At 49.4% G+C, this 25,889-nt stretch overlaps 1 pseudogene; it reads left to right on the forward strand.

Annotated features, from left to right (window-relative positions):
- The first annotated feature begins 925 nt into the window (after positions 1-925).
- LOC119432098 (U2 spliceosomal RNA) lies at positions 926-1,082 on the forward strand (annotated as a pseudogene).
- Positions 1,083-25,889: the final 24,807 nt, after the last annotated feature.

Here is a 25,889-nt window from a genome sequence, read left to right on the forward strand (position 1 = left end):
GGATGAAGTATACGGAATTACTCACTCACATGACACGGGGCAGTGTAACATGCCCATCTTTTCATTTCTCTTTTTTACACGCAAGCGGCTCTTACAGTAAAATGAGTTTAGGCTGGCACTCGTGTGTTCTAATGCGTTCAGCAATCTTTGTCAACAAACCGCCATTTCAAGCCTGTCTAACTGTTTTCATTCCTTGGATAGTGCGGCCTTACATGGTGGTAAACAGTGATGCAGAAACCATCGGCAATGATTCTTTAGGCGAATGGTCAGGAAGAAGGGGCAAACGAGCAAGCGACAGTCTTCTCGTGACAGCTAGCATTTTGAGAGGCCCTCACTGAGACGCTGCGTGTCTGGTCCCACTGTCTTTGCGACCAGAGGCGATCGCAGACGCTGCACGGTCTTGCGAACTGATCCTTGAGGAAGTGGATCTCGAAGTACCGCTTGGCTCCCCGCGTACGTGTAAGGCACGGTGGTAAGGCGAGCGCCACCCCTGACACGTAGTGCAACATAGTGCATTAAACAGCATGCTAAGCATGCTGCTCCTCCCAAAGCATGCTAAGCGGGTCGTGCATAGCAACCAGTGGTGGCTCTTCATAAATCCTTTTCGACAAAAAATGAGTGCCCACCTCGACATAGCCGCACCTCCTTTCAACAACTACTAGCAGCAAACATTTCAACACAACTATTTAGGGCTTATTTGCCCTGCATTAGGAGATGTTAGCTTAAAAGACAGGAAGGAATTATAAAGAGTTTCGTCAATTGATCTTATAGGTAAGTTTACCTTTAATGGTAATTAGACCCGCTGAAAGCGCTTGAAGACTAGCCATAGCTGGCGCAAAGGCTTCTCAAGATAATGTATGGTAACAGCGCCTGGCTATGTCGGCTCCATAGGCAGTGTCCGTAGGGCAGATAAGGCAATTCCAGTATACCCATCGATTTGAAAAAGTGCAATAATTGGTTTATTTCGTTTATTATTATTATTATTATTATTATTATTATTAGGGCGGATTGCTTGAAGCCTGCTTCAACACCACTGCGGGTCGACCCGGTATTGTACTAAATCCGGGATCGGCCCACGCTCCCCTTTTTAGTGGCGCGAGCAGCGAGTTCTTAAGCAGCGATTCCGGTCGACCACCGACTTCCGGATCGTGCGAAATGAAAGAAAATGTATCTAAATTCAAAATAAATACTTCAAAATAAGAAGTGTACGAAATCGATGGTTCTACTAAATGCTGATGATAGATATGACATCAGAGCATGCGTTTTGTTACAAATAGAGTTAGTTAAGTGACAGGAATTATTATACAATAATTGGAAATTACCACTACCCATACACCAATCTGCGTGGCGGTTTCCCGCCAGTTCCGTTCGTTCGTTTCTCCGAGTTGGGTTTCTCACCCATTCCATTCTCCATGGAAGTAGACGACGAGGACGTTGGACGAAGTGTTGTGTATTGTCGAGTTTCCCACGACGAGGACGCCGGCCCTAGTGTAGTGTAGTTTACATCGTTCACATCAATAATTCACCAGCATTCTCTGTGTCTGTGTCGTGCTTCACTTTAAAACACAAAGTTAACACAAATAAAGCACAAAGTTAATCCAACGAATACACCAGGGCATACAAACGCCTAGGTGCGAGTGTCACTACCAGACACGTAAGTTATACACTAAGGTCGCCTCTGGTTTTTTTTAGTTTTGACGCACAAACACGAAGGATACCTGGAAACATTGGTGTGTTTATTTCACTTATTATTTATTAAAATCATTGTTATTAGGGACGGAGTGCCTGAACCCGACTTCACGTCCGACGCGGGTCGATCCGGTATTGCAGTGCCTCCGGCTTCGGTTCACCAAAGCGGTTATTTTTGCCCATGGGCACGACAATTACATTGGGGGCAGAGCTATACAGCTTCGCTATACAATGACGAAGCGAAGTGGAGGCACAGTCAACGCTACTTTAACATCTTCTCTTAGAAAACTGCTTTTTCAATTTTTTTTTTCTCTTGCGTACTCTTCGGTACTCTCTTTTTTTTTCTCTTAGGTACTGTGACCTATCCTACGTAGTGGGTTGAGCCACAATCACAGGCACCATCCAACTGAATACGCTAGGCCAAATCACCTCGGTGGCGGAGTACCGGCAGCGTTATGCTTCGTGTAGGCGCTCTGGTCGGAGCAGCCTAAACGCCAAGCTAGCGTTGTCTAATAATTCACTGGTCGCTCATAGGCGCTGACGGTTCTCCTTCGGTCTCATCTCTTGCGCCGTGGAGGAGCCACGCCTGCTACGCCAGTGGCGACGTTTCTCACCACGTAAGCGTTGTGAGACGCCTGGCAGCTGTCCTGGCGCTGTTCCTTCTGCCTAGCAGCATTTGACTGGTGTTCTACGCATGTCAGCATCGTCCGAGAAGGAACAATGCAACGGTAATGGCTGTAACTTCGCTATCGATCTGTCACTTATGCCATTTCGTGCGAGACGCCCGAAACGAGTTTTTATCAGACGTCAATGGTCATTACTTTGCAAAACTACCACTTTCATGAAAAAGAATGGGATCTGCATCGTTTCGTGTATCTCGCCCTCTTTTGATGACAGTTATCTAGCCTTCTACTATCGTATTTTGAGTGAGCGCTTAGAGGTGGTGGATGCGAAACGCCTTTTTAGGTGTGTTAACAGCTACCTCAACATTTTTGAATCTGTAGATGTTAGCCTTCAAGTAACTGTATCGTGTGTTCTGGCCCTTTTTATCGAGTGTCGAAGCCACTGCAGTTAACACATGAAGTTCCAGTGGATGGCTTGCTTAAGTTCCTTGACTTAAGGCTTCATTTTACTGAAGAACATGTTTGCTGGTTGTTTGAGCCTAGGGCTAGTAAACCGCTGCTCCCCTTCACCTCCAATCACACAAAGCTTGATAAAGGGGAATCGTCTTCTTTTGTTTAAGAAATTCTTTCCTCGAGTCATGTTTTCATTTGGCGGAGAGCAGATTTTTTTTTGTTGCTGAGATTTTTCGCGTGGTGTCGGCTGGCTACCCACTTCCTCTGCTTATATCTGTGGCTCGTGAGCTGCTTAAAGAAATAAAGCCTGGTGACCAGGACAGACAGCCGATATAGAAAAAGAAATAAAGGTTCGTAGTGGTGCCCTACATGCACAGAATTGCACACTATCTCACGAAAGCAGGCATGCGCGCTAGTGTAGATGTTATCTTTTCTGCACCCAACAAACTTTCAGAAATTTGTTCTATGGTAATCCTGTTGCCAGAAAGAAAGCAGGATTCTCAATAAACCATAGGAAGCAGTTTGTTAATTGCGAGGAAGGCGTACTTTACTCTCTCCCCTTGGACTGCGGGAAAAAGTACATCGGCCAGTCGGGTATAGTGTGTGAACGACAGGCTTAGGGAAGACAAAAATCAGCTTAGAAAGACTGTCTTTCTGGGTCACCTGGCATTACACTGTAGACGTTGTGTTTGTGAACCAGTATATGGGGATCGGCGGTGATTGAGAAACAGAAGGACAAGCTGACACGTGAAGTGATATTAGCGTATGAAATCCGTCGTGATAAAGATAATTGCGTAAGCGCGCCTTCAGTGTCACTCTAAAAAAATGGCTGCGTATTTGCTTGCTTCGCTGCAAATGACGTCGAAAGACGATTCTTCTGACGCATTGATACGAGAGACCCTCCCACCCCTCACGCTCTTCCCCTCCCCTCTTACTCCTCCCTTGATGGAAGCAATGGAGCTTTTGCTAAATTCAATTGAAATTTCCCGCGCTCGCCCTTCTCTCGCGCCATCTATTGGGACCTTTTATTACTATTGGCTTAATGCCGGTTACAGAGCTGCGGCTTCAATCGGCTTGGTTTTAACGCGTCGTGTCTCTTCGACACCATTTCTAACGCGTTGATTTTTCATTTACTAACGTAAAAACCAGTCCAATGTGTATACTTAATTAGATGAACGCTGCGGATCACGGTTAAGTACATATATTTTGCCTCAAATAAGCCCGAAATTTCCTTTGCGCTGCATAATGTTGACGTGTATGACCCCGTGTCACCAGTGCTAGTAGCTCACTTGGTTTTGGCCAGGCGGTTCAATTGAGTGACAGATAGACATACAGGCAAAGTTTTAAGGCAGAAGCCTTTAATAGCTCATTGTCAAGGTCATCTGCCGTTAGCAGAAACTGTCACAGGTTTCCGGTCGCCTGATTGGTCTCCTCTGTGTCGTGACGTCACTGTCGCTAGGCACAGGTGTGAGCCTCCTCATTGGCTCGCGTGCGTTACGTCACTGTCGTCAAGTGCGGGTGTCGGGGTGGCTCGGTGCCGCGCGGGACTGTCGGTTTCTTCGTCGTTGCTACAGTTGCTATAGCAACGGCGCCTGTTTGCCTATCCGTTTTGTCGTCTGCTCCACTGCAACGAGTGTCTCCCAACAAGCGACGTGCGGCAGCGGCTGAACGCAAGCGGCATTCAAGAGAGGCTGAGCGTGTATACGTCGCCTGCGGCAAGGCGCGTCCGACACCACAGAGTCCAGGGACGTGACGGGCCAACGAAAGAGAGGCAAAGCGTTCTTAGCGACTCTCTGCATCTCCGGGTACCAAGGCAAATGAAGCTCGGAAGCGCGGTGACCGTCATCTTGCCGCGGCAAGCCGAGCAAGTACAAGTCAATCGAGCGAAGTGTATGATGTGGATGGCCAACTACACCGCGACACCGCCATGGAAGACGCGTCTCCTCCTGATCCAGAAAGAGCGCTGCAACAGTTCCAGGCTGCCACAAACTACTGTAACAGACAATGGTGTCAGGCTTTCGCCGTTTCACACTTTAGTCTCGAGAAAGTACCTTCCGATTTTTTTCGCGTTTAGGTATCCCAAAAAGACTATCGTCTTTAAAAGGAAATGGGATATCTGGATGTCGCTATGTAAAAGGCAGAGGGCAACACCATGTGTGTGTTTTGCTTTTTTATCACATTGTTTTGGGGCTTGGCTTTGTTAGCCTTCATATTGGCAGGTTCAGAAGTTATATATGTTGATCCTTCCAATAAAGTGTCAGTTGTAGTCTAGCGCTGTGTCCTGTATTTTCTTTACTCTGTCCCCATCTGTGTGCGCTGGTACCCCCTTAAGATGCTTTACCAACTAGCCCACCAAGCCATCTCTGTGAACTTCTAAATGAAGTTGCATCGTCCCACCATAGGTATCCGCTGTCATCACCGGGCCGATAGACGCACGCTGATCCTACCTCATTTGGTCGATCATGTGTACCAACAAGCGGACGCGTTCCCACCTAACCACCACTGGAAGTGCAGCGTGATTGGAGCCAATGGTCATGGTAGTGCCTGGAAGATACCACTATATACAACCACCGCAGTATTTCTAGCTATCTACGGTAAATATTTTCTAAGCTTTTTTTCACGAAAATATTTCGCAAAAAAAAGAATTATTCGGCGCAATGCAGCTCTATCCCAGGCGTAAGCCTTTTATCTCAACATGTCGTTTGTAGGATTGTGAGAAACGGGTACCCTCTATCGCTAGTCAAATAAAACAACAAAGAAATAAGTAGTTTTGCCCTGTGGCCGAAGCACTGAGAGCTAGGAAGCCTTCACACGCACACACGTGCACGCTAGGGCACTACGCAGGCGTGTCCGTGAAGGCTACCTATTGACAGCGATAACAAAGTTTAACGTATCGCTTGGAATCCTCGAACAGCGATCTAACTACACACGGCTATGACACGTAGGCGCGACGTATTATATGCGCAAGGCATATACTACGTCGTTTCCCTTTACCTTCTGGGTAGAGGGCGCCCTGACAGCTGTCGTCTCGCAGCGCTGGCGCAATAAGGAGCATGTCAGGCTTTGCACTACGATGGTGAACGAGATGAGACCGATGGGAAACATGTCGGCATGAGTCGGCGACCGGCGAAAAATATGTTAACGTTAGCTTGACGTTTATCGCCCGTTGCGTTAATAGCTGTTCATACAGACAGCAGCTCATCAGGAATGATATTCTGCTAATTATGACGCTTGGCAACTAGAGTTCTGGTGGAAATTGGACACACTTTGGAAACAGTACGTACCTACGATGAAAATGAAGATGTGCTGGTTTTTATTCCGTAACCAAAGCCGTGCCTATTGTGAGGCAGCCGCATCTAGTTCACATGGATTTCTCGTGCTTCCGAATCTCACCGGCAAGCATTCTTGCCGACGCCGCGCCTCGCGCGCTGTGTTACTTCAGAAAACACAGCTGCTGTTGCAGAGAGTAGTTAGTTAATCAGCTCTCTCGAGTCGGCGAGGTGCCCTTGCACTGGCACAACTCGAGACGTAAGAGTGCGCATATTCTTTAGAACGCGTCGCGTGCGGCTGGTTGATCGCGGCATATTCTCAGCCACTCTCACTAGGCTGTTTTATCGAGTACTTTATGTTAACAGGTATATTCCCGCAGGATGTAAAGACCTCAATAATTTGAGCAATTTATAAGAAAGGCAGTAAACTAGATAAAAATAATTATAGACCAATTGACAACAATGAATGTGTTACCGCATGCAATGGAGAATGTTTTTTGTGGCGATAAACACTTGCCGTTAAGGCATAATTCTTGATGTGTACATGTGTATTATAGGTGTGCTGTGAGACCTGTGTTGTGTATGAATAGAAGCAGTGTTTTGTGGAATCTGTTATCATGTATCCAGTGGTAATAGCTGGTTGTTACACTGTAGCGGAGGCTGGCTTGCAGTAGGAGACGCGAGCGTTCCGATTGTAAACCAGTACATGTCCATATTAGGTGGTATGGATCTGCTTCCATAACAGGGACGGAGCAGTATGGACACGTAGCACCCAGTGGTAAATGCGACCAGTTCCACCTTGAGATCCCAGGCGGTGTAAGGGCCACCCCGCCCCGAAGCCTCCAAAGCACAACTTCCTCCGCCCAAGAAAGGTGAAGGGGGAGGGAGCAGATACACGGTGGGATAAGAGCGTGTTTGTCGTGTCGGAGAAAATTTTAGGGGCTCGGAGCGAGTTAAGGGGTTGAGGTAGGAGGGGAATAGACGGAAGATCTGGATTAGGAGGGCAGTGCGCCTGCTGGTCAGCAGCAATGTTGTGATATTTCACTGCATAGCCTTGAATCCAGTGTACCTTGACGCAAGTAGCTGTTTTACTATTCATAGTGTGCATTGTCTCGCAGATTTGCTTCGTCTTGTCAACCTTTTTCAGTTCTTGAATAGCCGCTAAAGAATCAGTGAAGATATCTAATTGTTTGGTGGTAGGTAGCTCAGATCTCGCATCTTGCTGAGCGTCGTAGATGGCTTGAAGTTCCATTACTAAACCACTGGCTTCCGTAGATAAATAGCGCTTGTGGCCGCTGATCAAGTTATGCGTAGCACTGAGGAATGATGTCCACCCGCCGTCTGGGAGAATAGCAGCATCCGTATAGACTTCGGAAGTGTTAGCGCATGATGCATCGATAATATTGTGCTCGTCAATAATACCTGTTGTATCGCTGCGTCGTAACTTCGTTGGCTTATTAGTTGTGATGCTGGTGAATTCGCAGGGAGGCATTGGATAGGGCTGATTGTCAATCTGAGAGCCGCGTTGAAAATGAGCATGCAACGCAGCGACAGCCAGAACAAGTTGCTTTTTTATTTCACGTGCTTTTTCACGTTGTGAAATTCGTGGCTGCAAGACTGCACGTACCAGCCGTCAAGCTACGTGAGTACGAGCTTCAGCTGCTTTTGCTGCAATTCGACGAATAAGGTGAAGTGTTTTTGTCGAACTCTGTCTAATTTTACGGAGCCAGTGTGCAGAATATCGAGACCCAGTATGCGGACCTGCGAAGCCTCAGGGATTGTCACTGCGCCGAGTCTAAATGGGGTGCTGCGTGATTCTTGCGCGTCCTTTCTTGTTGGCCGCCCCAACATAGCTTGATTGTTGGGCAGGAAACCCTGCTTTCCGTGTGTAGTTGTGCAGAACAACAAGGCCTTCTTGAAGCTGTTGAGTTTGTCTAGATACATCTTCATGCACGGACCACAAAGTGACGACATCCACATAGATTAAACACTTCACGTCTGGAATCTGGTGTAGTTGTCAGGCTAGAGGTATTAGAGCAACGTTGAAGAGAACAGGAGCCAAAACCGAACATTGTGGGACTCCTCTCTTAGACATGAAGTATCCTTCTTGCCTTCTATCTGCTTTAATCGCAAATGTGCGATTCTGAAGAAATTAGTAGATAAATCTCATGACCCACGGTGGAAGTTCCAGGTTGATGAGGTTGGCAATAATGATTTCATGCAAGATATTCTTTTGCCATAAATGTGGTATTATAAATCGCTCTATACGGTTTCAGACGTAGGTTAAGTACAGTCGATCTGCTTGAAGGACGTAACCATTATGCATGTAAAAATATTGTTACGCGAACGAAGAATTAAGTACAGGAGACTATTTACAAGTATATTTACAAAAGATATCTGCAGCGCTGGCCAGATCAGCCGATAGCTCGAGAGCCCAGAGCAGTTCGTCTTCTTCGTCTAGGCGCCCGCGCGCCTTGTTCAAACAACCAAATACCACACGCGTGTAGCATAATCCCCCGGCGGCAGAAGCGACGTCCCGGAGCGTCTAAATGTCATCACTGGGAGGGTGATACTGCTTCAGTCGTGTAACGTGCACGATATCACTGGACTCGGAAGCAGATGCGGCGTCAGGGGCGATTTCGTAGGTGACGGGAGTCACGGCACGAATCACTCGGTAGGGGCCTGTGTAACGAGACAGCAGTTTTTCTGACAGGCCGACCTGACGCGACGGAGACCATAGAAGCACCAAAGAACCAGGCGGGAAGTGCACGTCGCGGTGTCGCTGGTCGTACAAACGCCGTTGACTCTCTTGGGAGTGCAGAAGGCGGGCACGGGCAATTTCCCTTGCGTGGGCAGCGCAGGCGACGGCGTCAAGTGCATATTGTCACGTGCCTTGTGAGAGAACGGGCGACGCGACGTTTATTGAGGGTAGCGGCTCCTGAAAAGCACGGCGCTGGGGGCTGGCTATCGAGCGGGCGGAGAAGCACGCGCACTTCTTTCTTCTTGTCCGTGCCTGCCTCTTAGCACTGTACCCACTACTGCTGGTGGCATTTCCCCCCTTCCTCGGAAAGAGCATCGGCTCGATGCTCAAGAAGCGGTGTTAGAAAAGGAGGGGGAAACAGCATGGGCAAGGCAGGTGCTCGTGCAAAGGATACAATCACAGCTAGAGGAAAAACAAAAGCACAGCAGCGGGGAAGCGCGACGGGTACAGTCTCAAGAAACAGAGAGGTTGCAAACAGTAGCGTACGTAGAAAGATGAATAAAAAATAATAATCACGAACGCGCAACATATGGTTTCATGCACAACGTGAACTACGTCAGGGCGAGGTTGTTGTCTACACCGTGTTTGCGCCGCACTGTCTGGAACGACTTCGTAGTTCACGTCACTAATGCGGCGCAGCACTTTGTATGGGCCAAAATACCGGCTAATCAACTTTTCACAAAGGCCACGGCGGCGAACAGGGGTCCACACCCACACTTGGTCTCCGGGACTGTAGCGGACTTGCCGGTGACAGATGTTATAGCGCCGTGCATCTGCATGTTGCTGCTCACCAATGTGCAGCTGCGCGAGCTGGCGGGCTTCCTCAGCGCGCTCAGCAAATTCTTCGGCGTCAGTCATTAGGTGATCGGTGTCGTGACACGGAAGTATAGCGTCCAGCATCGTCTGTACTTCGCGGCCGTAAACGAGGCGAAATGGTGCGAACCGCGTCGTCTCTTGTACGACGGTATTATACGCAAAGGTCACGTAAGGCAAGATGCGATCCCATGTTTTGTGCTGGACGTCGATGTACATAGAGATCATATCTGTGATGGTCTTGTTTAATCGCTCCGTAAGTCCATTGGACTGCGGATGGTAAGCAGTCGTCTTTCGATACCTGGTGTTGCTCAATTGAAAAATTTCGTCCATGAGCTGTGTAGTGAACGCCGTTCCTCTGTCGGTGATTATAGTGGATGGGGCACCATGACGCAATACAATGTCGCACATGAAGAACTGTGCTACCTCAGAAGCCGTGGCTCGTGGGAGCGCCTCCGTCTCGGCATAGCGGGTTAAATAGTCAGTGGCGACGATCACCCACTTGTTGCCGTCGGTTGACAGGGGAAAAGGCCCAAGGATGTCCAAGCCGACTTGGTCGAATGGCTTATGAGGTGGTTCGATGGGTTGCAATAACCCGGCGGGCTTCACGGGTGGTCACTTTCCTCGCTGACATTCACGGCAGCCTTTAACATACTGTTTTACGCTTGCCGCAAGCCCGGGCCAGTAATACATCTCGCACACTCTAGCAAGCGTTCGTGAGACGCCGAGGTGGCCAGATGTAGGCTCGTCGTGGCAAGCGAAAAGAATATCGTCCCGCAAGTCTTTGGGAACTACTAGAAGGTAGGCTCGGTCATTCGGGCGGGAGTTCTTCTTGTAGAGCAGATTGTCTCGTAGACAGAAGGACGTCAAGACGCGACGTAGATGGCGTGGTATGGATGTGTAACGGCCCTCGAAGTGGTCGATGAGAGGTCGAATTTCAGCGTCGTCACGCTGCCATTTGACCAAGTCCGACGTAGTAAGGGCGCCCAGGAAGCCATCGTCGTCCTCTGGCTGTCGACTGACAGATTCGGCGGGAGCACGCGACAACGTGTCGGCGTCTTCGTGCTTGTGGCCAGACTTATAAACTATAGTGACGTCAAATTCCTGTAGCCGCAAGCTCCATCGTGCCAGTCGGCCTGAAGGGTCGCGTATGTTCGCCAACCAACATAGAGCATGGTGGTCTGTCACCACTTTAAAGGCACGGCCGTAGAGATAAGGGCGAAACTTCGTGATCGCCCAGACGACCGCGAGACACTCTTTTTCTGTGGTAGAGTAGTTCGCCTCGGCACGGGACAGCGAGCGGCTAGCATAAGCTATTACTCTTTCAAGGCCGTCTTGACTTTGGACGAGTACTGCGCCAAGGCCGATGTTACCGGCGTCAGTATGCGCCTCGGTGTCAGCCTCTTCGTCAAAATGAGCCAGGACGGGTGCTGACTGCATGCGTTGTCGTAGTTCAGCGAAGGCCGCCTGTTGCTCATGCGTCCAGGCAAATGGCGTGTCATCCCTGGTAAGGCGAGTCAGGGGTTCCGCAATCTTCGAAAAGTTGTCGATGAAGCGGCGATAATACGCACACAAGCCCAGGAAGCGTCGGACGGCCTTCTTGTCGGCAGGAGGAGGAAAAGCTGCTAAGCGGCAAGTTTGTCGGGATCGGGTCGAACTCCTTTGGCACTGACGACGTGTCCGAGAAACTTGAGCTCTTCATAACCGAAGTGACACTTTTCTGGTTTAAGCGTGAGATTAGCCGATCGGAGCGCTTCTAGCACAAGCCGCAGGCGATAAAGATGTTGCTCAAATGTTTCAGAAAAGACAACTACGTCGTCAAGATACACAAGGCAAGTCTGCCACTTCAATCCAGCGAGGACAGTATCCATCATTCGCTGGAAGGTTGCTGGGGCAGAACACAAACCGAAAGGGAGCACTCGAAATTCGTAAAGGCCGTCGGGAGTCACAAAGGCAGTTTTCTCGCGGTCTCGTTCGTCGACCTCGATCTGCCAGTATCCACTTTTCAAATCGAGTGACGAAAAGTACTGGGCACGCCGCAGTCTATCTAACGAGTCGTCGATACGCGGCAGTGGGTACACGTCCTTTTTAGATACGCTGTTGAGCTTCCGGTAGTCGACACAAAAGCGTAGCGTTCCGTCTTTCCTTTTCACAAGAACGACCGGGGACGACCATGAGCTGTTAGAAGGTTCGATCACGCCGTCTTCAAGCATCTCTTGTACTTGCGTACGAATCGCTTCACGTTCCTTTGCCGACACGCGGTAGGGCTGCTGGCGTATCGGGCGTGCGTCGTCGCATGTGATGATCCTGTGCCTTGTAACTGAAGTCTGGCGTACCTTAGACGAGCTTGCGAAGCATGCCCTGAATTCAAGCAAGAGCTCGTGCAGTGTCGCCTGTTTGTCTGGAGATAACTCTGAATTAATGTCGACGTTGCCCAGTGACTTGTCAGCCATCCTCACTGGTTCAGGGGTAAAACATTCAGCAACGTGCTCTATTTCCTCGGCAAACGCTATCGAAGTACCACGGAACAGGTGTCGATGCTCGTTACTGAAGTTGGTGACAAGCAACTCAGAACGGCCATCACTAAGCTGTAGCACACTTCTAGCAGCACAAACACCTTGCATCAGTAGATGCGATAAGTTACTTTCAGCGACCACTTCACCTTCGCGCATTCCACCGCACATCACTTCGACTAGGACACTGGTTCGCGGAGGAAGCGTAACACATTCGGTGGAGACACGAAGGGCGTCGTCTCGACGCTTGTGGTCGTACCCGTCGAGTGCTCGGTCTGCTGAGAAGGTGACTACACCTCCCCGTAGGTCAATAACAGCGCCGTATTCTTGGAGAAAATCAACCCCGAGAATGACGTCACGGGAGCATACGCGTAGGACAAGGCAGCTCGCCACGAATGTCGATCCTCGAATCTGAACTCTTGTCGTCCAGGTTCCCAGTGGAGTAACGACGTGACCACCAGCCGTACGAATCTGCGAGCCATTCCAAGGGGTAATTACTTTCTTCAGCAACTTCGCCAGCTTCCCGCTTAAGATGGAATAGTCCGCACCGGTATCTACTAAAGCGTTAACCGCGTAACCGTCGATCACCACCGGTATGTCGAGCGAAAGGCGGTCATTCCGTTCATCTGCAGTTGGCGTCGGATCGGTGTCCTCGCTCGTTCGCGTCGATCGGAGGTCTTCAGCGTGTCGACTGTCAGCGGCCTCGCCCCCAAAGGTCGCTGTGGTTAGTTTTCCCGGCGGGGACTTGGTGATCGTGTGCCGGAATATCGCTGGGGCGGTGGTGAAAATCGCCGTGGTGACGGCGAGCGTGACTGTCGCCCGGTAGACGGTGGCATGCGTTGTTTAGCAAGGTAATCTTCTATCTCCCGAGGTCGTTGGCCAAGTCGGGGTGGCGGTGAGTAGGTGGAAAAGCCCCGCAACCCGAGACGTCGGTATGGGCACTGGCGGTACAAATGATCTGCCTCACCGCAGTGGAAGCACAGAGGCCGACGGTCCGGTGTGCGCCAAACATCCGACTTCCGAGGGGTCATGCGTCGATCGTCGGCGTAATATACCGGTTGCTCCTGCGGAACCACAGCGGCAGGAGCGGCGGAGGGAAACGCTGGAGGCGCGCGTCGTTCTGCGATGTATGGCACCGGTTGTGCAGAGGAAAGCGTAACCGGATGAGCCGCGTGAACTAACAGCGGGGTTGGTGCAGGGAGTCTCAGGGCTTCCGCGTAGGTCGCACGGCGGTGTTCAGTAGGTGCAGGCGCGGTGTAAGGCAGAGGACAGGTCAACCGGAGCGCTTGGTGAACTTCATCTTTGACGACACTCTCAATAGAGCTCACCACCGCTTGTGACGTGCCGAAAGCCTTCTGTATTTCTTCGCGCACGACAGTGCGGATTAGTTCGCGAAGGTGGTCATCGTTGCTTCGGGTGGCCGTGAAAATATCAGTGGTGGATGTCACGTTCACTTGCCGCTCATAGAAATTCGATCGTTGCTGCAGCATCTTCTCCATACTTACAGCTTCAGGTAAAAATTCGGCGACAGTCTTCGGAGGGCTCCGCACAAGACCAGCGAAGAGCTGCTCCTTCACTCCTCGCATCAGGTGACGCAACTTCTTGTCCTCTGTCATTTCCGAGTCTGCTCGTCTGAAGAGCGCGTCATATCTTCGACGAACGTGGTAACACTTTCGTTGGGAAGCTGAACGCGGACCTGGATTGCTCGTTCGGCTCGTTCACGGCGATCAGCACCCGGCGTAGGCGTCTAGTAACTGACGGCGGAACTCAGGCCACGACGTCAGTTGCTGCTCACGGTTTTGGAACCATGTGAGCGCGCCGTCTTCCAGGCAAAAGTAGACACTTCGAAATTTATTTGTGTCGTCCCAGTCATTGTATTCGGCCACGCGCTCGAAGTCGGCCATCCAGTCTTCGACGTCTTCGAAGGCCTTGCCATGGAACGACTTTGGAACCCGTGGATTTTGAAGCGTGTACCGGTTCGTCACTGCGGCGCCTTCCATACCGGTTGAGATGGTCTGAAGCGCTGCGGGGTCTTCAGGAGGCAGTCCCCGGATTCTGCGGCTGGCCCGGTGGACCGGCGTATCGATTGGCATGGGGGTAGTGGTTCCACTGCCAGAAGGGGTCTGCGACATGGGTGAGGAATACCCCGCACCTCCACCACTTTGTCACGTGCCTTGTGAGAGAACGGGCGACGCGACGTTTATTGAGGGTAGCGGCTCCGGAAAAGCACGGCGCTGGGGGCGGGCTATCGAGCGGGCGGAGAAGCACGCGCACTTCTTTCTTCTTGTCCGTGCCTGCCTCTTAGCACTGTACCCACTACTGCTGGTGGCAATATTCACTGGTGGGTGCTGCGTGAACACGGATGCTTGTGTCGAGGGGCAGTGCTGGTTCTCGGCCGAACAGAAGGAAAAATGGGGAATAGCCGGCTGTGTCGTGGCGCGAGGAATTATAGGCAAAGGTGACAAACGGCAGAGTGAGGTCCCAGTCTGTGTGGTCTGAAGAGACGTACTTCGCGAGCATGTCTGTGAGAGTGCGATTAAGACGCTCCGTGAGGCCATTAGTTTGCGGATGGTATGACGTGGATAGCTTGTGCCTCGTGGCACAGGACTGCAGGATGTCCGCGATAACTTTTGACAGGAATGTCCGGCCACGGTCTGTGAGAAGTTGTCGCGGCGCTCCATGTAATAAAATCACGTCGCATAGAAGAAAATCGGCAACATCTGTGGCGCAGCTTGTAGGGAGCGCTCGGGTGATGGCGTAGCGCGTGGCGTAATCTGTAGCCACAGCGATCCACCTGTTCCCAGAGGTAGAAAGAGGAAAAGGACCAAGTAAATCTAAACCAACCCGAAAGAATGGTTCCGCGGGAATGTCAATTGGTTGAAGGTACCCAGCAGGGAGCGTCGACGGCGTCTTGCGTCGCTGGCATTTCTCACACGCAGCTACGTATCTGCGAACGGAGCGAGCAAGCCCTGGCCAAATGAAGCGTCGGCGGATCCGGTCGTAGGTGCGTGACACACCGAGGTGACCGGCAGTGGGGAGGTCGTGAAGTTCGTGGAGAACAGCGGAGCGAAGGTGTTTAGGGATCACAAAGAGTAATGCTGGGCCGTCGGGGTGAACGTTGTGGCGGTAGAGTACGCCATCTTGAAGTGTGAATAAGCGAAGGGAGCTGTCGGCAAGTGACGATTCCAGGCGGTCAATGATGACACGCAAGGACGGGTCACGGCGCTGCTCGTCGGCGACATGGACCAGTGGAAAATCAGAGAGAACGCAGGCGTCGGTGTCAGTATCAGACGTAGAGGTCGGGTCTTGGACTGGGTAGCGAGAGAGGCAATCTGCGTCCTGGTGTTGGCGTCCCGACTTGTACGTCACTGCGTAGGGATATTCTTGTAGTCGCAGAGCCCAACGACCGAGCCTACCAGTAGGATCCTTGAGCGACGAAAGCCAACACAGCGCATGATGGTCTGTGATTACTGAGAAGGGCTTGCCATATAAATATGGGCAGAACTTTGAAACAGCCCAGACGAGAGCAAGACATTCGCGCTCGGTAATCGAATAGTTGCGCTCTGCAGTTGTCAGGAGCCGGCTAGCGTAGGCTATAACGCGGTCGTGTCCGTGTTGTCGTTGCGCTAAGACTGCGCCGATCCCATAACCACTGGCATCGGTTCGGACCTCTGTAGGTGCGGAAGGGTCAAAGTGGGCCAAGATCGGTGGATTGGTCAGAATCGTGATAAGGCGTGAAAATGCGGCAGCCTGAGGGGAACCCCACGTAAAAGGCACGTCTTCAGAAGTTCAGTGAGTGGTCAAGCGATTGCTGCGAAATCTTTCACAAACCGTCTGAAATAAGAGCAGAGCCTCACAAAACTCCGGACGTCTTTGACAGACTGAGGTACAGGAAACGCTGTTACTGCTCGAACCTTCTCCGGGTCGGGTTGTACTCCGGAAGCATCGACGAGATAGCCGAGCACTGTAATCTGTCGGCGCCCGAAGTGGCACTTCGATGAGTTTAATTGGAGCCCAGACTTGCGGAAGACGTCAAGGATAGCTGCGACGCGCTCAAGGTGCGTCTCAAAAGTAGGAGAAAACACAAGGACGTCGTCGAGGTAACAAAGGCAAGTTGACCATTTGAAACCTTGAAGCAGAGAGTCCATCATCCGTTCGAACGTGGCGGGGGCATTGCATAAACCAAATGGCATAACCTTAAATTGGTAGAGGCCATCTGGAGTGACGAAAGCGGTCTTTTCTTGGTCTTGGTCATCGACGGAAATCTGCCAATAACCAGATCGAAGGTCAATGGACGAAAAGTATTTGGCACCGTGAAGACAATCAAGAGCGTCGTCAATTCGTGGTAACGGGTAAACGCCCTTTTTAGTGATTCGGTTTAGGTGGCGGTAATCAACACAGAAACGCCACGTACCATCTTTCTTTTTGACGAGCACCACCGGCGACGCCCAAGGGTTCGACGAGGGCTCAACAATGCCTTTGGCGAGCATCGTGTTGACTTCCTGCTGAATTACTTGCCGCTCTGCCGTGGACACGCGATACGGTCGGCGATGAATGGGAACAGCATCACCAGTGTTCATCCGATGCTTAACAAGGGACGTCTGACCAAGTGGGTGATTTTCAGTGTCAAATATGTCGCGATAGGAAAGCAAAAGGCGATACAGGGCGGCGGCTTGGTCAGGGGCGAGGTCCGGAGCCACCATGGGACGTAATGGGCCGTCGAGGTTCAAGGTATCCTGCGGGTTATCAGGAGGATCTGGAGACGCGTCGGCTGCAAAAGCAGTGACGTGGTCGTCTGTCACTGACCGGAGCGTGGCCACCGCTATGCCTTCATGTAACACTTGCTTCGTCAAGCCACAATTGACAACGGGGAGACACATCCGATTAGCGGCAAGGGTAACGACGGAGTGTGGCACAGAGATGTCGCGCGCCAGGAGGACATCACGAATAGGGGCGACGACATAGTCGCCATCAGGCACGGTTGCCGTTGAGGCCAATTCGACGAAGGTTAGGGCTTTTGGAGGTAACCGAACAAACGCTGTAGTGCATAGGGTGTGCGGTTGTTCGGGGCGAACGTCGGAAACAAGAGGAAGCTCGAGGCACAGCGTACCGGTGCAACAGTCGATGAGGGCAGAATGCGTCGTCAGAAAGTCGAGCCCGAAGACTAGGTCATGAGGGCAACTGGTCAGCACGGAGAACAGGACGGGAACTTGGCGGCCAGCAATTCCTACGCGAGCAATGCACATACCACAGACGGCAACAGTGGCGCCATTGGCGACGCGTACGGCTCGAGTGACGGCAGGCGTAAGAACTTTTTTGAGGCGACGACATAGGTTAGCGCTCATTATGGACACTTGGGCTCCAGTATCAATCAATGCCGCCAATGGGACACCATCTACATCTACTTCAATTAGGTTCGTGTTCGTGAGGAGCGTCAACGGAGGATTTGGACAGGACGAACGTGATGCAGCACTACCTCCAAGAGCTGCATGGCCTAGTTTTCCGTCCGGGAGGGTCCATAATTGGTCGGCGACGAATAGCGGCGTGGCTGGGACGACAGGGACCGACGCCGCTGAGGTGACGGCGAGCGAGTGGGACGACTGTCATCGACGGATACGTGAGAGCTAGAAGGCATACGGCGAGGCGAGTAGGGGCGAGGGTCGGCATATGGGCGAGGAGACGGGAAAAGTAGCTCGAATACGGCGATGTCCAGGAGGTGCGGCAGTGGCGAGCGACGTGGTCAATGCGGTGGCAACGAAAGCAAATGGGCTTATCGTCCGGAGTTCGCCACTCTGTAGGGTTGCGGTATCTGGGACGGGAATACAGATCGCTGCGAGGCGCAGCTGTCGGCACCAGTCGGGCGTCAGCTCGGGAGATGGAGCAGGCAGCAGGCAAACCGAGGTTGGTAAACTCTTCCGCACAACCTCCTGAATGAGGGAGATCGCTGGTGCTGGTTGGTCAATGGTGGGGTGAAGTGGGCGCGGAAGGAACGTGGCAGGACTGGCAGCCTCGAGCTCGCGGCGAACAATACGCGTGACGGTCTCATTGGAGGGGGGTGAAGCGGTAAGGGCGACGCAGGACGACGTCGCAGCCGTGTTAGGGAGCCGGGAGAACTGTGGAATGACGCGGCGGCTTTTGGCGAGCTCAAAGAGGCGGCATTCCTTGACAATGACGTCGATGGTAGACACATTGTTGAAGATCAACGAGTTGAACGCGTCGTCCGCGATCCCCTTGAGAACGTGGCCAACCTTGTCAACTTCGACCATGTTCTCGTCGACTTTCCGGCAAAGAGCTAGCACGTCTTGTATGTACAAGACATACGATTCTGTGGAAGACTGTACTCGTGTAGCAAGCTCTTTTCTTGCAGCCTGCTGCCGACCGGTCGGATTGCCAAAGAGGTCGCGGAGCTTCTCCTTGAAAGCGTCCCAGCTAGAGATCTCCTCCTCGTGTGTCCGGAACCAGACACGAGGTGTTCCGCCCAAGTAGAAGAGGACGTTAGCTAGCATTATGGTAGGGTCCCAGTGGTTGTTGCGGCTAACAAGCTCATACATGCGTAACCAGTCATCAACGTCAACATTATCTTGGCCGGAGAATAAGCCAGGATCGCGGGGAGTGGCAACCGTGGCGTACGTTGTGGTTGGAGTTGCAGTAGCAGCAGCAGACGAGTTGTCGTCACCGGGAGCCATGGCGGAAAGCTGGACGGTGCGGCCGCTGCGGAGCTCCGTGGTAAGGACTGGGAACGGCACGCTCCACCAAAAATGTTACGCGAACGAAGAATTAAGTACAGGAGACTATTTACAAGTATATTTACAAAAGATAGCTGCAGCTCTGGCCAGATCAGCCGATAGCTCGAGAGCCCAGAGCAGTTCGTCTTCTTCGTCTAGGCGCCCGCGCGCCTCGTTCAAACAACCAAATACCACACGCGTGTAGCAATATTGATCAAAATAATATTTTGCTTGGTCTTTTCTTAGATCTGACAAGAGCTTTCGAAACCATAGAACACAACATCATGTTGTATAAACTAGAAAGTATTGGCTTCCGAGGCCTTATTCGAAATTATTTTCCAATTATTTTCAAACCGTTTGCATGTAGTCTCTATAAAAATACATCAAGGGATTATACATCAGTTAGATATGGTGTACCTCAAGGATCAGTTCTGGGCCCTCTTTTATTTAACATTTACGTCAAGGATATTGCAAACATACAACTGAATGCTGCAATATTTCAATATGCTGATGTCACAGCACTACTTCTTTCACACGAATCGTATACTGAAGCCGTAAAAGTACTTCAAGACGCAATACGTGTGATTGGTTGGTTAAATGCTATATAAATATATTTAAACAAAGAAGAAAACTACCACGATATGTTTTGGAAATCATCATAAAACTGTTAGCCTGGACATGTCCCTTCAATTACATGGTTCTCAGTGTTTAAAGTGCTCTTGCATGTCTCTACCCAACCGACGCATTCACACAGACACCCACACGCTCGCCTGCACACGCAACGGCAGTACAAACAGACACAACTGTTACAGACAACACAAAATCCATAACCGAAGCATTCACACAGACACCCACATGCTCGCCTGCACACGCAACGGCAGTACAAACAGACACAACTGTCACAGACAACACAAAATGCATAACCGAAACATTCACACAGACACCCACACGCTCGCCTGCACACGCAAAGACACAAACAGAAACAGAGGTGTAACCACGGTGTAAGAATAAGGAGAGGTGCTGACACTATCCCCCCAACGCGCGCGAAAGCGCCGCTCGCTCGCGTCCAGATTATGTTCGGCTTGGTTGAAGCTGGTTCGGCGCCGTCGTAGAGGGCGCTGCGGCATGCGGTCCCAGCCTGGGCGGCAAGGCGCGTGCTGCTGCTGCTTCGTCTTCCTGCTTGCATGTGCGGTTGCGCTGTTTTGAAGGCACGATTTTTGTTCGCGTTCGTTTCATGAGCTTGTGCTTGGGTATTGTCGCCACGGGCCCTCGACGAAGGTGGCAGCGGCCTTCTGAGGGTCGTTTGAAATGGCTAGAAAGTGCTTCGTTCCGAACTGCAATTCTGGATACCTGACTTGTGCGGAGCGTGTGCCTTTATTCAAAGCGCCGTCCGACAGTGGTCGTCTAGAGCAGTGGCGCCGTGCAAATCTGAGGGCAGACCGAACTCTAACGCCTACCGACCATGTCTGCACCAGCCATTTTTCAGAGGATACGATATCGATGGCATATTGTCACGACGTCGAAAGCTCGAGGGCCAAACGAAACGCACTTATCGGCAGAGGCAGTAACAAGAACGGACGGTTTTAAAATACCACGCGCTAGTCACTGCTTCTTCTTCTTCTTGGTATGTTTTTCGTAAGTGCCGATGTGTCTTATGTCGTCGTCATCGCCGCGCTAGACACGTGGCAATATTACGCGGAGCGCTCGGTAAAAGGATTCCCACCTCATTTCCAAACTGTCCTAAGAACCTCACACGGTCAAATAAACCTCGAAAGCCGCTGCGGAAGAGAGAACCTCCTGTGTGCCGCAGTAGTTTGTGCAAATTTTGCTGCATGTACAAGATATATTCTGGGTGGTTTACTATCATGCACCAAGATTTGAAAATATGTAAATGTGATGTAGCTGGACAGAACCAAGGTAATTTTGTCTGCCGTCGCTTGGAGATATTCAGATTATTTTTTATTCCGCTTAATTACATAATTATTTTCTCAATTCATTAATGAACTTTTTTAATGCTATAATTGGAAAAAAAATGTGAACGAGAGAATTTACAGCAGCGTGGAGGACTCCCAATATAACTTTCTATTGCTCAATACGTGATACATAAAACTGTTTTCCGAGCATGAACGAAACCCGCGAATACAGCAATATTGCCGCGCGACTGGCCGCTCGAGGCACTTTGCGTGTATTCGTGAGCTTCTTTCATGCTCGGAAAAACACTTCTACGTAGCGCGTATTGAGAAATAGAAAGCTGTATCGGGAGTCTTTCATGTTGCTCTACAATTTTCTCATTGACACTTTTAATCTAATTATAATAATTGAGAAGTTGATCAATAAATAAAACTAATTATCTAATTTGGCGGAATGTAAAATATAACGGAGTATCTCCAAGGGACAGCAACAACATTACTATGGTTCTGTCCAGCTACGTGACATTTGCATATTTTGAAATATTTGTGCTCCCTGTAAAATACTGCTGTTTTCTGTGCAGATGTGTGCCTGATTTTCAAATTTGTTCCATCCTGGCTTCTGAATTTTTTTTTACAATGCGCGTGCGGTGTATATTACACGCTTGCATGTTTTTATACAACATTTTTACATTGTGGGAGTGTATGGGACCGCAAGCTTCTGGGATGGTTATCACCTATTAAAATTATCGAGCTGCTTCATGCACAAGTTTTTTCGTATTGTGTCTATGCAAAAAAAAGGTCTATGGGATTATTGTGTGGTGGGTGGGTGTGTATTTGTGGACAGGCTGTAGCATGCATTGTGAAACACGCTTACATTGGCACATTCTCATATGCAATTTCAGAAAAAGAAAGTCACCTCTTTTTTAGATCTTGCAAGAGCCACTCAGTCCTCAATGGACGAAAGCCCAATGAATAATATACACGGTCTATGTTAAGTGGAATTGGAATAAAAAATGCATTTGCTCAGGTTTTCATCAGTAAACTGTGGTAGTGATGCTCTAATTCAAGATAGACGCCTGCTTTCGTCCCGCCTAATAAATTCCCATTTGAAAGAGTAGCTGATGTGCATTCTCATCTTAAATTCTAGCCATGAACAGCCACTTTGCTCTAGTGCATTGCATATCGCAAGCTTGCGCCGTTTCATTTCTTAATTTATATCGCGGCCACATTGAATTCGCGCAACGATGATTGAACGGTTTTCTGAGTGTGAAATGAAGCAGCGATAAGCATGAAATACATTTTCTGGTGCAGTCACTATTTTCTTCTCATCCAGGGGTAGCACGTGGGCTAACACTCATTTTTTTATGCTTGGATGAACGGCTAGACCGGAGGAAACAAATTGTGCGCGCAAGAGTAACCTCAGTGGGCTTTGAGTGCTGCCCGATTGATTCGTGTTCACGTCATCCACGCCCTGCACAAGGAACCTTCATGTTAGCGAAGCCTGGTAGACTTATCACTTTAAAGTGAAATAACGATTTTTTTTCGCGTTTTGAGATTTACTCACTATACTATGAATGAAAATTTAGCGGAGGCAGAGGAATGCCAAGCCGCCGGCGCTGCTAAGCTGGGACCGCTGGCCGCGGCGCCATCTATCTGCTCGCAGCAGAGCTACTCGGTGCGCCCGCGCGCGTCCGAACATAATCTGGACGCTCGCTCGCGCGCAGTGTCAGCACCTAAATATTCTTACACCGTGGGTGGAACTAAGTGAGGCATGCGGAAACAAACCTGCCAAACAGAAGCAAACGACACGCAGATCTACCCGCCAAAATGCAAATAAATGACAGTCATTGCAAGTTAATAACCGCTCTCAGCCACGCAGTACAGAATTTCTGCAGGCTAGAAAACTTACCAAGAAACGTGTGAGTTACACTTTCCATCTGAAAACGTACACAGACTGCACACGGAACAATATAATCCCCATGGGACTAACCCTGAAGGCTATAAAAGCTCTAGGAACACTCCCACCCCATCATCGTGCAAACTGGCAGACAACATTAAACAATGCCTCCTTCTCACTTTTGAATATACTGACGGAACACTGCGAAGAACAACTGGAAAGTTTTAGCCATAGACTTCAAAACATAGCTGACACTGGATGAGACGAAAGATTTAGAACAGTACCACGAAGCACAGTCTCGAAAACTGGTTCAAAAACAGAGGAAGAAAGCGAACTTCAATCAGAAAACAACCTTCCAGGCAAACGGCTACCTCACGCGAACAAAAGGGAGCTTGAATCTACAAATACCAGACGTGGCTGACGGCTCCCCAAAATTAAATCAGTCTAATGTTGTAGGCATTTCAAAAACATTAAGTAGGGAAGAAATAGGCGTACTTAGCAAGGGCCTAAACTTTTGTCCCACGAACAACACAATAAATGAGTTTGAGCTTCACAAGGATCTTTCGGAATTTTCCCGACGAATGCGAATAAGACATTTTTTCGCCGACAACAACGCACCAGACACCGGGACGACCCCACTTAGAGCCCAATCTACTTGGACTCCTGAACCAGAACAAGCCGTAGAACTCGACCTATACCTTAAAACTGTCACTAAACAAATTATAAGTCAATCCAAGACAGCTAAGCGACCTAAAAACATAACTTTATCAGAGAGTCGTATCATTTGAAATCTTAGTTGCCGGAACGACATTGTCATTAAGGAAGCAGATAAGGGTGGAAGTATAGTTATTTGGGCGATAGATAAGTACAAGCACGAGGCTTACAGACAGCTAAACAACCCTGAACATTACCGTAAACTAGACAACGATCCGACGTTATCATACACACTGAAAATTACTAACAGGTTGAAATCACTTTTGGATGATGAATTGATAACACCGTCAGAATTCAAATTTCTTAAACCAAGCAACAAAGCTGCAGGACGCTTCTACCTCCTTCCGAAAATTCATAAAATTCCACCCACTGAACTTCACACCGCTAATATCCCAGGGCGTCCGATAGTATCGAACAACAACACCCCGACAGAAAGCCTCTCCACATTTCTTAACCACTTCCTTTGTGACTTTGCGAAAACACATGCGTCATTTGTACAAGATACCCCCATCTGTTCAGAATTATAGAGGACATTAATACAAAAGGCACACTACCGCAAAACATAATTCTCGTAACACTAATCGTCACGGCTCTGTACACCAACATTCCAATCCCTGATGGTTTAAACTCGATAAAAGAAACGCTGTCCAAACACAATGCACAACACTCTATTGAAGTATACTTGTCTCTTCTTGAACTAGTTCTGACATATAATTACTTCGAAGTTGAGGAAAATTACTATCTACAAATACATGGGACAAGTATGGGCACACCTTTTGCACCAACCTACGCCAACATATTTATGGATACAGTATAAACGGATTTCCTATCTCGTTGCACCCACAAGCCCCGCACATACCTACGATACATAGACGACATATTCATAATATGGGAACATGGTCAGGAATGTTTAGATAAATTTGTAATTTCCCTAAATTCTTTTCACACAACAATAAAATTCACAACGAAATCTTCAAATGAGCGCATAAACTTTCTGGACACAACAATATATATTGATAATGGGACACTAAAGACAACGCTGTATAGAAAACCTTTTGATAAACAACAGTAAATAGATTATACAAGCCACCATCCCAGACATTGCAAACAAGGTATCTTTAAAGGCCAAGCCACACGACTTCGTCGCATTCGGTCGAAAACCATGACTACATAGACAGACTCGATAACCTTGAGGAAACCCTACCAAGCAAAAACTACCCAACACTGCCCTTCAGAAAGCCTACACCGCTGCAACCAAGCTTGATCGAGCCAAGGTCCTCAAACCCCGCCCTAAGATCACAAGGACAACAACGCCTCTTCTTACTACTAAATTCTCCAACGCACTCCCCAACGTGAACAATATCCTCAGTAAATACCACCCAATTCTCACCAGCAACCATAAACTTAATAAGATCTTTCCCGACCCGCCCATAGTAGCCTACAGACGGAACAGTAATTTCAAGGACATTCTTGTACACGCCAAACTAAGGACAAAGACGAAGCCAACATCCGGTCCCTGTGGCCGCTCCAGGTGTTCCACATGCAAACATATTCAATCTACTACTACAGTAAAAAGTACAGCGTCAGATTACATTCACAAGGTAACTTCGAATTTCACCTGCACGTCAAGCAACGTAGTCTACTATCTAGAATGTGCCGCTTGTAACAAGCAATACATAGGTGAGACTGGACAAGAAATGCACACGAGACTCAACGGCCATCGCGCAGATACAAAACACAATTTACCTAAAGCAGTAGCCAGCCACTTCAATGAGCACGGCCATATATTTGATGAAGCAAGACTCTATACACTACAAACAAATTTTCGTTCACCTCGCGCGAGAAAATATACAGAATCATACCTCATACACAAGTTTAAATGCCTGCACCCGACGGGGATGAATTTATCACGTGGCAACTTAGAATCGCTAAAAGCAGTAACATAAACCTTAAATTCGTATACCATTAACAAAGGCGCAAAACAAGTTAAACCTCCAGCTAATCTCGATGCTCCAACCTCACCTATTCTTCCATTTCCAGTTCTTCCCAACATCACCCCTACCACTCAATTTATTATCCTCCTCCATGCTTTTACTCATTGATCAACCATAGGAACGCTTTTCCAGGTGCACCTGTCCCCTCCGTGTTTATGTTTCAAATTATATCTGTTCCACTGTCACTCTCCTGTGCCGTTTTTTTCCCTCCAAACTCACCTATTCTTCCATTTCCATTTCTTCCCTGCATCTCCCCTACCACTCAATTTATTATCGTCCTCCATGCTTTTACGCATTGATCAACCACACGAGCGCTTTTCCAGGTACACCTGTCTCTCCCAATGCTTATATTTCTAATTATATTTTTTCTCCACTGTCACCCTCCTGTGCCGGTTTTTTTTCTTTCACCACACAAGATCCACACCGAGACAGTCCAAAATCCCAGACGCCAGGATACATTTTTCGGCGCCTTGACCACACAGGGTCTCGCCAATTCTGTATACCGCCGCGACGACGCCTACGGCGAAC

The sequence above is a fragment of the Dermacentor silvarum genome, chromosome 10, assembly GCF_013339745.2.
Source record: "Dermacentor silvarum isolate Dsil-2018 chromosome 10, BIME_Dsil_1.4, whole genome shotgun sequence".
NCBI lineage: Eukaryota > Metazoa > Arthropoda > Arachnida > Ixodida > Ixodidae > Dermacentor > Dermacentor silvarum.